General features: G+C 35.5%; 1 non-coding gene across 1 annotated transcript; it reads right to left on the reverse strand.

The window, feature by feature from the left end:
* Positions 1 to 12,620: 12,620 nt before the first annotated feature.
* Positions 12,621 to 12,731, reverse strand: LOC140885809 (small nucleolar RNA R71). The gene has a single exon (XR_012151225.1). It is a non-coding gene; the product is annotated as a small nucleolar RNA R71 (small nucleolar RNA).
* Between the last annotated feature and the right edge of the window lie 589 nt (positions 12,732 to 13,320).

Genomic DNA, 13,320 nt, shown 5'->3' on the forward strand with positions numbered 1-13,320 from the left:
CTAAACACTGCATCTAAATCTTACAATTTCTTACCACACTATTGCTCTTCAATTCATCTCCTGAAGGCAACGACACACTAAACCCCAAAACAGACTTATCCAGCACAATTCCCGATTTCATCATAAAATTAACAGACATAAAAGAATGCATAGCTCTCGTATCTATCAATGCATTAACAGGTAAATCAGCAATACAAATCATACCTGTGAAAATTGCAGAATCTGGATCCACCTGTTCTTGGGTCATCACAAACACTCTCCCCTTGACTGGGTACTTAGACTGAGGGAAGTCCTTCTGATGGTGTCCCGACTTCTTGCACAGGAAGAAAAAATTTGTCCCCCACATGCACTGATCTGAATGAGGTTTTCCTCACTTCTGACAAGATGGTACATTTTCTGGATTTTGAGCATTGACGGTCAGCTGATTCTTCCTTGAGGTCGCGCCTGATTAGGATTCTGGTGCTGCTGCTTTTGCGGCTTCCTCTGAGCTGGAGCTTGGTACGAATTCTTTTGACTAGGCCCCTACTGATCTCTCCCTTGATAGCTAACTCTCTTCGCCTGTGACTATTTAATAATATCATTCCTGTAATTCTCTGATAACATAGTCTCGTAGACTGTTGCTCGATAAGTGTTTGCCCCACTTAATCTCACATCACGGAAAATGGAGGCATTCAGTCCCTCCATGAAATGCTTCAAATCCTCTGCGGCATTTCCAGAGATCATGGGCACAAAGTATTGCCCCCTTTCAAACTTCTTCACATATTCAGCAATGGACATTCTCCCTTGACGGAGCTCTAAAAATTCTTTGGCGAGTCTAATCCTGGTGCTGACAGTAAAATACTTTCCATAGAACACATTTTTGAATCCGTTCCAAGTCAAAGTAGTCATATCCACCACAGAATGGGCTCCCTTCCACCAAACCCGTGCATCATCACGAAACATAAATATAGCAAATCTCACATGGTCTGCATCGGTGAGATGCATGTAGTCGAAGATAGTCTCCACTGCTTGCACCCATTCCTAGGCTATAATGGGATCAGCCCCTCCTTTGAACTCTGGTGGCCCTGGATCCTTAAACTGCTTAAATATCGGGTTGGTTATTAGCGGCTGATTGTTGATCTGGCCGCCTTCCTGAGGTTGGATCAACTGCAGGATCTGTCCTCCTTGGGCTCTACTCTGCTCTTGTAACAGATTCGCCAACCCAGCCAGAAACTGGTTATTCTGATTGTTCTGATCTTCCTTATTATTCGGGTTCCTACGGTTAGCCATTTTCCTGATGTTCAACATAGTCCACATACTTAATTACGTTTTAAATATAAACATCATACTTGAACACTCATAATTCATAAATCGTAAATACTATCATGCATCTTAAACAATCCATAACATAAAAACTTACAGACATGAAGACGAAACATAGGGTCGAGGCAAGTACGCATGAGTGCGATGAATCCCAAAGCGAACTGCTCTGATACCAAGCTGTAACGTCCCAATTTTTTTTACAATCGGAACGTTACTCAAACATACATACTTAAGATTTGGGAAAAATAAAACTTTGCGGAAGCATCATCTTATTTATTAAAATGAGCGTATTAAAAATGCACAAATAATGAAATAGCATTTAAAAGTCTTTACCGAACATGGCCATATAAACTTAAAATTTAAAACTTGTTTTCCCATAAAAACATAAAATTGTTTCTCCAAAGCATTCCCATAATTTCTTCAATATGTTTCGCACTCATGCATCGCCCGCCGACCCGACTCCATTCTCCACTTCATGTCCGTTACCATACTCATCGATATAATCATTCAAAGCATCGTCATTACCTGCACCATTCAAGTATATTGAGTCTAAAGACTCAACAAGAAATACTTAAAAAAAATTTCATAAAAACTTGAAACTCAAAATTTACGACATAACATGAATACGTAGTAAAAACTTGACATCTTAGGTGATGAAATATAGGCATTTGTGGCAACCCTTGTTTGAGCACATATATTTGGGAAGACACTTTCGGAGCTCAACCCAAAAATCCAAAACCCTACGTTGAGCACATGTTTTGAAAAGGCACTCCCGGAGCTCAACCCGGAAGTCCGAAACCCTGTATTCTTGAGCACATAATCTTGGGAAGGCACTTCCGGAGCTCAACCCAAAAATCCAAAACCCTTCATAATCCATCTCGTTTTGCCACCACAAATTCACACATCAAAATATTTCCATGTATACATCAAGTCATCATGCTTCTCATACGTTTCACGACTTCATCATTTTGCATCTTTGTTCATTCATATTCATAACTTTTGTAAACCATGTCATGCATGCATAAATCAATGGAAGAACCCATAATGTATAAAATACCTCATAACATTTCATTAATTTCATGGAAAAGTAGAGTTCATAAAGGTGGAAAACATAAACATGTATTACGTAGTATAATCGGTCCACGTGAGTCGTTCCTTCCATCCCGGACATTAAAAACTTGAAACGTTTGCATAAAACCTCCTAAATATACTCAAGTCATCTCAAAATAGTATAAACATGAGTTTAGAATCCTTGAAACTGAAGTTGAAAATTTTGGGACAGTGGGCACACGGACCCGTGTCCGGACCCTTGCACAGACCTAGGGATGGCAATGGGTCGGGTCTAAACCCGACCCCGCATTGAACCCGGCCCAATGGGGCGGGTTTAGACCCGACCAAGCGGGTTCACATGCCGGTCCGGGGAGGGTCTCGGGTTTGGCCGGACCCGCCTTGAACCCGCCCCGCCAAATATATATATATATATTAAATATAAATATAAAATATACATGTATATATATTAATAATATATAATTATATTATTTATATTACATAATCAATATTTTATCCCTAATTTGAGTTTATAATATTTTTAAATTTAAATAATTTTAATATATTGTGATATTTTTAATATGAAAATATATTATTTTGATTTTTCTTTTGTTATTAATCATTAATTAAATAAAAAATTATATATTTTAACTTGTAGAAATATTTTTTTGTCCTAAATATTATTAATATAAATTAAAAAAATAAAATTAATGATGATTTGTTAAATTTTTAACTTATTTAATAAAATTTAAATTATATTTAATTTGACGGGTCCAACGGATCTAACCCGGATTGGACCCGTCGGGTCCACGGGTTGGCGGGGCGGGTCTCGGGTTTGCCCAAACCCGGCCCGTTGCCATCCCTACACAGACCCATGTTCGGATGGGGCACGAACGTTTGCCAACCTTCGTGCACAACAAAAATTGATTTTTTCGGAGACAGTGGGCACCCGGACCTATGTCCGGACCCCCTTCCAGGGTCTGGACATGAGCGAAAAAAATTTTTCTAGTCTGCGAATAGCTTTCATGAAAATCATATTTTTGGGTTCCTAAATCGGCCAATATTCTTGAACCTTGGAAAAACAATTCAAAACTCAAATAAACCTTAAAATAACACTTCAAAACTCATTCATCAATCCATTAATTCAAAGATTTGAATCAAAAATTCATACCCAACACACTCAATCTCAAAATTTGGATTTGAAACATCTAAGCTCTTACATCTCATCAAACTTGTATCGAAAACATCAAGAACGCCTCATGTATCACAATTAGACAACATACTCATGAATCATCAAGAATAATGCATAGATATTCAATCATAAACCTATGGTTTTACCTTGAAAATACATATATTCCTGAATGAGTTTCAAAACAGTAAAAACTTGCCTGAATCGTTTGATTGGAATTAACTTGGGCGGGAAGGATGATCTAGCCTTGAGAAAAACAAACCCTATCCTTGAGATCGAAGTGTTTGAACGTGACAAGAGAATTTTTGGGGGAGAATAAGCGGTATTCAGATGAGAGAAAAGAAAAGAAATTTTGAACGCTTGAATCGTTTTGTGACTAATGGGCTCCAATTTTTTTTTTTAAAACCAAAAGCTGCCTTATTTAAATAAAATATTTTTTTAACTCGTTCAAAGACTAGATTCGTCCCTACGACCAAAAATTAAATAACAACCTGAAAAATTTAAAATCATTCATATCACATAACATTTCAGGCATTCAAATAAGTCACATAATTAAACATATAAATTAAATATTTTAACTAACATGAAATAAATATTATAATTTAAATTAATTTATCGTGATTAAGCTAGTGGACTTTTTGGTCCTTACACAACACGTTTTATCTAGAGGTGTCAAAATGGGTCAGCGGGGCGGGCCGGTCCACAACCCATCTCAACCCACCATTAGGCGGGGCGGGCCAGCCCACCTTTTAGGAGTGTTGGGAAAATACCAACCCAACCCACCTATTTTAGGTGGCGGAGCGGGCCAAAACAGCGGGACTACGTATAATTTGACGGGTTTTGACGGACCAACCCGCAACCCACCACAACCCACCATATGGCAGGACGGGGCGGGCCGACCCAACTTTAGGCGGGTTGGGAAATATCCAATCCAATCCAACTATTTTGTATGGCGGGGCGGGCCAACCCGACGGGCCTAGCCATTTTGACACCTATAGTTCTATCCGTACATAACAATATGAAGTCACATGCGCTTATCACATTAATATCATAATATATATATTCATGCATGTTCATAAAAACTTATTCGTAAAAAAATTAACCATAATCATGATCTTATTATTAATCATAAGTATAACATAAATCAGAAATCATCATAAGGCATCACATAATCATAAATCTTTCTGTGCAGGTCCTATCTATGAATATGACTCTTACATAAGCGATTGATCAATCTGAGAACCAATGTACGTGGTGATGAAATCTCCACCTCTATGACATTAGTATAACTACCTCTGTGTCGGTGGTAAAACCACCTCGTGCCGCCACTGCACCAGCCTGCAAGCAGGTTGGATTCGTGACTCTTAATCATAACTTTGCTGCCACACCATTTCAACTTTCATAAAAATATTCTTTTCTTAAATGCCCTTAATCATAAAAAAAACACAATCTTTCATGGATACATGAACTTAAAATAAAATCTTCATAATTTCATTATTTCATAAAACTTTGTCCGTAAATATATATTTAATTATTTTTCATAAAAATTATACTTTTACTTAAAATACATGCATATATTAAATATATATTTATGGACCATTTAATTTTGATGGATTCGTTCGAGCTGCAGACCCTTAAACTTAAGCCCATCGACTCTTAGATTGGTCCCTTAATTTATTTAGACTGGCTCAATTACTCAAACCAAGCCCATTAATTATCTAGTCCAATAACACTGGTCCCAATAATTATCATGGGTCACTAGGCCCATGAAAATTTAGTTGACTCATTTAAATTAATAATTTAGGCTCATTAAACTAATTAAACTAGTCAAGCCCATAAACATTAAATTTATACTCAATTAACTAATTAAATTACTCAAGCCCGAAATAAAATAACCATGACCCGTACCCCCATTATTTGACCGTAAAAAACTCCAACCCAACCCGGGAAGACCCTTTCCCGAGCCCCTGACCGCTGCCCCAAGAGCTATTCGAAACCCTAGCCCTTTTATCCCTCTATCTCTCTCGCGACTTGTAGCAACTGGCGGCACTTTAGGGGCATTGGCTGCCCAGCGCCGGCCACCACTAGCTGGAGCACCACTTGGCCTACCTTTCACACTGTCTTACGGTTCTAACCCCTCCAAAACCAGACCCTAACTCTCCCTATGGACCAAGAACGAGCCATTGCACAGAAACTGCTCAATCTAAGCTTTATCTTGATTCTATGGTGACTCCAGCCTGAACTAGCGACCAAGAAGCCTAAACGACCATCTAACCACAACCATAGGGACCCTATCTCATCCCTCAACCCTCCTTTCAGCCACTCAAACGAACACATGTCAGTAAAACAAGCCATACTCAATCATATGTACAAAAATCAAACAGAACATGCATACAACGTGAAAACATGGATTCCAGCATACCAATAATGCATCACACAATTTAAAACATCAAAACAGTGATAATATTGATCTAACAGGTGGCAAAGAATGAATCAAACATGCCTTTTTTGAAGATTTCAGGCAACTAATCGATACCGACGCGTATAGGTATTTAAGGGAGGAACGACTCTTAAAAATCTTGCAAAAACCTTCAAGGGATGTGCTGTGTGTGTTGTGAAGATGATAAGGTGTTGAAGATCTTATAAGAGTGGCCTAGGAGAATTAACGTGAGTGTTTGGGAGATGAATGAAGCTAAATCTTGGAATAAGTTTGTGGGTTAATGGGTTGGGCTCTACTAGTTAATTAAAATACTTAAACCCAATTAAACCCACTATGAATCTGATATATTTTCATGCAAAGTTTTTTAATAAAATAATATGGGCTTTTGAAAGACTATAAAAAGTCCTTAAAATGGCTTATTTTGGTGAAAATCGAGCTTCTATATATATACACACACACAGATATATATATATATAATAAAACTCATATTTTCTGAAATAAAATATTAAAATAATAATTTATGGCCCATGAAATCTCAATAAAATATTTTGGGTGAAAAAATCTCTATCTCGTTCATCCACGGTCCCGTTTACACGATCGAAAAATACATTACTCAAATAAATTCATAAATTTCATAATAACGAGTTAAATGATATAATAACATTTAAAACATTCAAATAAATCGCATAATATACATAATAGAACATAAAAATCATTTAACCCTCTTTTTTTAAATTTAAATCATAAAATCCTCTAATTATGCATGCGGGTTTACGTAAGCGAATTTTTCGGGCGTTACAATTCTCCCTACCTTAAATGGGAATTTCGTATTCTAAATTCATATAAGTGCCAACATATTAGAGATCCCCTTCCATAACAAAGGTATGTTGAATCCAAGTAGTCAAGCAGTTGCTCATGCAAATCTCGATCAAACAATACAATTGCTGAAAATTGAATGAAGACATTTTAAAGTTACCTGTGATGCGAAGATTATTTGGATATGCCTCATCAGCTTGCATCACAAAAACTCATCAAGTGGTATTCTTCTTCCAGGGACAATTCATAGAGATGTGTCCTGTCTCTTTGTAGTGGTAACACACGTTTGAACCAATCAGATATTGGCTCTTGTGTGGTCTCTTAGACGTCTGGCACAAGGGTAATACTCCAACGTTCGAGGTGCCCGCCCCTTGTTGCTGCTGCCTTTGAGGAGTTGGACCCTTAGAAGGACCATTAAATGCTTCTTCGCTGGCTGCTGCGAAAGCTGACGTCCAGACAGTTGCTAAAGATGTCTCTTATTCTAACGGTTGGCTTGCATCTCTTTTCTTCCTTTCTCAGATCGGAAAGCCCTACTGACTGTTTCCTTGTAAGTCGTCATGTCCACCATATAGACATCATTCTTAATGTCATATCTTAGACCATCTGTGAAATGCCGCAACTTCTCTTTCTCATCTCCTGCAATAAGAGGTACAAAGTGGCATCCCTTCTCAAACTGCTTCACAAACTTAGCAACAAACATGTCTCCCTGGCGGAGACTCATAAAATCGCGAACCAGCTGCCCACGGACATCCTCAATGAAATATTTCTCATTGAAAGTCTTCTTGAAATCCTCCCATGTTAACCAAGTTAGATCTAGGCGAACCACTATGCCCTCCTACAAGAGGGTAGAATCGCGCGTCCATCAGCATATAGATCACACACCTTACTTTATCCACGTCAGTGAGTACCATATAAGCATAGATAGTCTCCAACGAATGTATCCACCCCTAAGCAATGAATGGATCAGTATTGCCACGAAACTCCTTCGGTCCCTGTTTGCGAAATCGTTCAGCTATACCCTCCTCATGAGACTTCTTGGGCTGCGCTGTCTGATGCGCAAGCAGTTTAGGAATCCCGCTAGCATATCCGCACTAGCCCTCTCATATGGTGTGAGATGAGGTGGTGGGGGTGCATTACCACGAGTTCTGTTCCCCTCCCGATCGGCTTCCTCGTGTTAGTCTAGTGTGTAGCTCGTCTTGGAAGCATACTGCAATTCCCATAAATTTCTCACGTAACCGTCATGCATAACTAAGCATTTTATTTTAAAACTTTCATACTTCAAATTTCATAACATGAAATTCTCATAACATAAATCATGTGCCCCCTACATAAAACATAACTTAAAATATTTAAAACTCACAGACTGATAGTGCGGTTTCTGAGCTCCATGTAGCAGGCTAGTCACTTTTAGGACCTTGCTCTGATACCAACTGAAATGACTCATACTTAATACTGAATTTTTTTTAAAAAAACAATGCTATATATACATATATGCCAATATATATATATATATATATATAATATTTAAAATAATCTTAACATTAAATAACTTACATAAAGTATGTTATCATGCAATTTAATTAAATAATTAAACATGCATAAAAATCCATGCAACTTCGACGTAAATCCAATAATTAAAAATCAACGCATACGTAAACACTTTTCCTAAAATCCTCCAACCATGCAAACATAATTAGAAAATCCTCAAACCATGCAACTAAATAAAATTCTATTGTATGCGGAAAATAACAAAATGTTCAAATATCTCAAAACTACTAAACATTTGCAGAAGGTGACGAGCGGACTAGCTGCATGGGCGCTCAAGCGTCCTCACCACCAATCGGGGCAATATGTTCATCATCATAATTATGCTCACCTGCATCCATTAGATCTGGTGAGCCTAGAGGCCCAACACGTTCTATTCGTATATAATAATATGAAGTTACACGCGCTTATCGTATTAATATCATTAATATATGTATACATGCATACTCATAAAAACTTATTCGTAAAAAACTTAACCATAATTATGATCTTATTCTTAATCATAAGTATAACATAAATCTTAAATCATCATAAGGAATCACATAATCATAAATCTTTCTGTGCAAGTGATATCCGTGAATGTGGTTCTTAAACATGAGCGACTGATCAATCTGAGAACCAACGTATGTGGTGGTGGAATCTCCACCTCTATGCCAGTAGTATAACTACCTCTGTGCCGCCACTGCACCAGCCCACAAGCAGGTTGGATTCGTGACTCTTAATCATAACTGTGCTGCCACACCACTTCAACTTTCATAAAAATATTCTTTTCTTAAATGCCCTTAATCAAAATAAAATAATCTTTCATGCATACATGAACTTAAAATAAAATCTTCATAATTTCATTATTTCATAAAACTTTCTCCGTAAATATATATTTAATTATTTTTCATAAAAATTATACTTTTACTTAAAATAAATGCATGAATTAAATATATATTTACGGATCATTTAATTTTCATGGATTCGTTTGAGCTGCTGTCCCCTTAAACTTAAGCCCATCTACTCTTAGACTGGTCCCTTAATTTATTTAGACTGGAACAATTAGTCAAACCAAGCCCATTAATTATCTATCCCAATAACACTGGGCCCAATAATTGTCATGGGTCACTAGGCCCATGAAAATTTAGTGGACTCATTTAAATTAATAATTTAGACCCATTGAGCTAATTTAACTAGTCAAGCCCATAAACATTAAATTTACAATTAATTAACTAATTAAATTACACGAACCCGAAATAAAATAATCCGAAACTGTACCCACATGACTTGATACTAAAACACTCCAACCCAACCCACAAAGACCCCTGCCTGAGAACCTGACCGCTGCCCCAAGAGCTGCCCGAAACCCTAGCCCTTTCCTCCCACTCTCTCTCTCTCTCTCTCTCGCGACCTGCAGCAGATGGCGGCACTTTAGGTGCTTTGGCCGCCCAGCTCCGGCCACCACCAGCTGGAGCAGCACTTGGCCTACCTTCCCCACTGTATTGCGGTTATAACCCTCTAATACCAGACCCTAACTCTCCTTGTGGACCAAGAATGAGCCATTGGATAGAAACTGCTCAATCTGCACTTCATCTTGCTTCTATGGTGACTCCAGCCTGAACCAGTGACCAAAAAGCCTAAACCACCATCTAACCACGACCCTAATGACCCTATCTCAGCCCCCTCAACCCTCTGGTCAGCCACTCGAACGAACACATGTCATTAAAACAAGACATACTCAATCATATGTACAAAAATCGAACAAAACATGCATAAAATGTGAAAACATGAATTCCAGCATACCAGAAATGTATCACACGATTTTCAACTTCAAAATAGTGATAATATTGATCTAACAGGTGGAAAATAAGGAATCAAGCGTTCCTTTTTTTTAATATTTCAAGCAACTAATCGATACTGATGAAACTTAAAATTTGTAATTATTTATATGTTAAAAAGTGTGTTTTAAAATTTAAGTTTAATTAAAATTATGAAGTTGTATTATTTTAGTGTTATGTGTTTATATTTAAATGTTTTACTAAAATGTTGTATTTTACGGTTTGCGCAGGTTTGGTAAAAATAAAATTACTCAAGCTACAGAGGTCATAATGGAGTAATCTCAAACCCTATAGAATCACAAAAGAGGCATCTTCAACTTTGTAGAAGACAAGAAATTCTAAAAACTTCATTAAGATGATCAAAATAATCAAACATCAAAATGGAGATAGATTTACTTTTACTATGACCAGCTTGGAGTAAAAATATCATAAGTATTTCATATTTTATCCAAAAGGGGTGAATGAGTTGTCCAAACACATCTACACAAAATATCCTACGTGTTCTATGTTGAAAAGAAAGGCTGAATCGGTGGTCTAAGGCATCAAACATGCCAATTAAAGTTGGGTCATGGTATTGACATTCAACGAGACAAGCACCCACCAACTTTACTATTTCACATTTAATGAGCCTTGGACTCTTGCTCTCATTTGTCCTATAAATAGATGTGTTGTATAAGCTTTGTAGTGTGCAAGAGTGTAGAGAATTCTTCATTTGTAAAATAAATATTGTGTGTGTGAGAATAAAAGTTTGAGTGTGCAAGTTTCTCAAGTTCAAGTATGAAATTTCTTTTATCTTTATTCTTGAGTTTCATGTTCATGGAAAGCTAAATCTTTTTATGTCAAGGTGAAAAGGTTTCATTGTTGGTCAAGTAAGATTGTCTATATTTTGTATATTCTTTTCTTTTCTATTTTTATTTTTACTAATTGATCTTTATTTGTAGGTATAATTTTGGATGATTTGTTGTTATCTATTTACATCAAATGCTTGGTACCTTGAATGTGGTTACCTTGATTTGTTGTCAAATATGATACAATAATTACTACAATAATTATATACTATAAATATATGTATCTATTTATAATAAAGTCATATATATTATTTAGACGATAGCGTGACACTGTCGGTTGTTCTAAATAATATATTGTGATTTGAACTAACATTTACTTTCTCGCATCTAACTTTTACTTTATCGCAACTAACATTTACTTTTCCGCAACTAACATTTACTTTCTCGCATCTAACTTTTACTTTTTCGCAACTAACATTTACTTTATCGCATCTAACATAAAGTCATATATTTTATTTAGACGATAGCGTGGCTCTGCCGGTTGTTCTAAATAAAATATTGTGATTTGATCTAACATTTACTTTTATGTCAATTTATATTTATGCATTCATATATATATTATGGGTACCATGTATTAAATATCGGTTGATATTAATATAGTGGGAACTATATTATATGATACTTGTTTAAATATTTAATTGTTCTTTTTATGTTTATATTTATTCATCTATATATATATTATGGGTACCATGTATTAAATATCGGTTAATCTGATATTAATATAGTGGGAACTATATTATATGATATACTTGTTTAAATATTTCATTGTTCTTTTATGTTTATTTTTATTTTAGTTTCTTTTATTTATTTTTATTTAGCAATCTTAAATAAACCAACAATGAACCTTTGAAACCTTGATAATTTTATAATTTGTGTATTTGAAGTTTTATAATAATATTTTCATCTATAATATATTATTGCTAAAAATTAAACTTACAACATCCTCTCCGTGGATCGATCTCGTACTCACGAGTATATTACTTGCAGACAACCTACACTTGGGTGAATTACAATTTAAGTTGTAGCAAGTTTTTGGCGCCGTTGCCGGGGAGGTATAAATTAAGTTTAATTTTGTTATTATGTAAATAGTATGTTGTTTTTAATTGTATGATTGTTTGGAGTCGTAAACAAAGTGGTAGACTTGTTCGAGTAACTGAAAATATTTTAAACATGGACGATAATTCTAATAATCAAGATAATAATAATAATAATAATAATAATAATAATAATAATAATAATAATCATCAAGAACATGAACAACCAAGAACACTTAGGCACCATATGAATCCAATAAGAACTAGTACACCATCTTGTTTAGTTTTTCCTCCTGATGCATCTAATTTCAATTTTAAGCCACAAGTCATTCAACTTTTACCAAATTTTCATGGCTTAGATTCTGAAAATCCATATTTGCATTTAAGAGAATTTGAGGAGGTTTGCAACACTTATAATGATCAAAATTGTAGCATGGATACTGTTCGATTAAAGCTTTTCCCTTTTTCCTTAAAAGATAAAGCTAAAACATGGTTGCAAAATTTGAGATCAAGTTCAATAAGATCATGGGAAGAAATGCAACAACAATTTCTAAAAAAGTTTTTTCCTTCCCATAGAACAAACTCTTTTAAAAGACAAATTACAACTTTTTCTCAAAAACAAGGGGAAACATTTTATCAATGTTGGGATAGATATAAAGAGTTACTTAATACATGCCCACATCATGGTTTTGAAATATGGAGGATAGTTTCTCACTTTTATGAAGGTTTAATACCTAAAGATAGGCAAATGATAGAATTCATGTGTAATGGAACTTTTGAAGATAAAAACCCAAATGAAGCTATAGAATATTTGGAGTCATTAGCAGAAAATGCTCAAAATTGGGATAATATAGGCTCAATTGAAACACCAAGTAAAACCAATAATTCAACAAATGGGGGTGGTATTTATCATCTTAAAGATGATGTAGATGTTTAAGCTAAACTTGCATCTTTAGCAAGAAAAATCGAGTCATTAGAAATGAAAAAGAGTGATCAATTAAAAAGTGTTCAAGAAATTATTTGTCATATATGTGACACACATGATCATCTTACAAAAAATTGTCCTACTTTGCCTTCATTTAAAGAATGTCTCCATGAACAAGCCAATTATGTTAACAATTTTAAAAAACCAACATTAGATCCTTTTTCACAAACATACAATCCTGGTTGGAGAAATCATCCCAATTTTAGTTGGAGAAACGATAATAATGCACAACCTTCACAACAACCTTTTCAAAATAACCAAAATCATCAAGGTTATGCTCCTTATATCCCACCT

Source organism: Henckelia pumila, chromosome 2 (assembly GCF_033568475.1).
Source record: "Henckelia pumila isolate YLH828 chromosome 2, ASM3356847v2, whole genome shotgun sequence".
Classification (NCBI taxonomy): Eukaryota; Viridiplantae; Streptophyta; class Magnoliopsida; order Lamiales; family Gesneriaceae; genus Henckelia; species Henckelia pumila.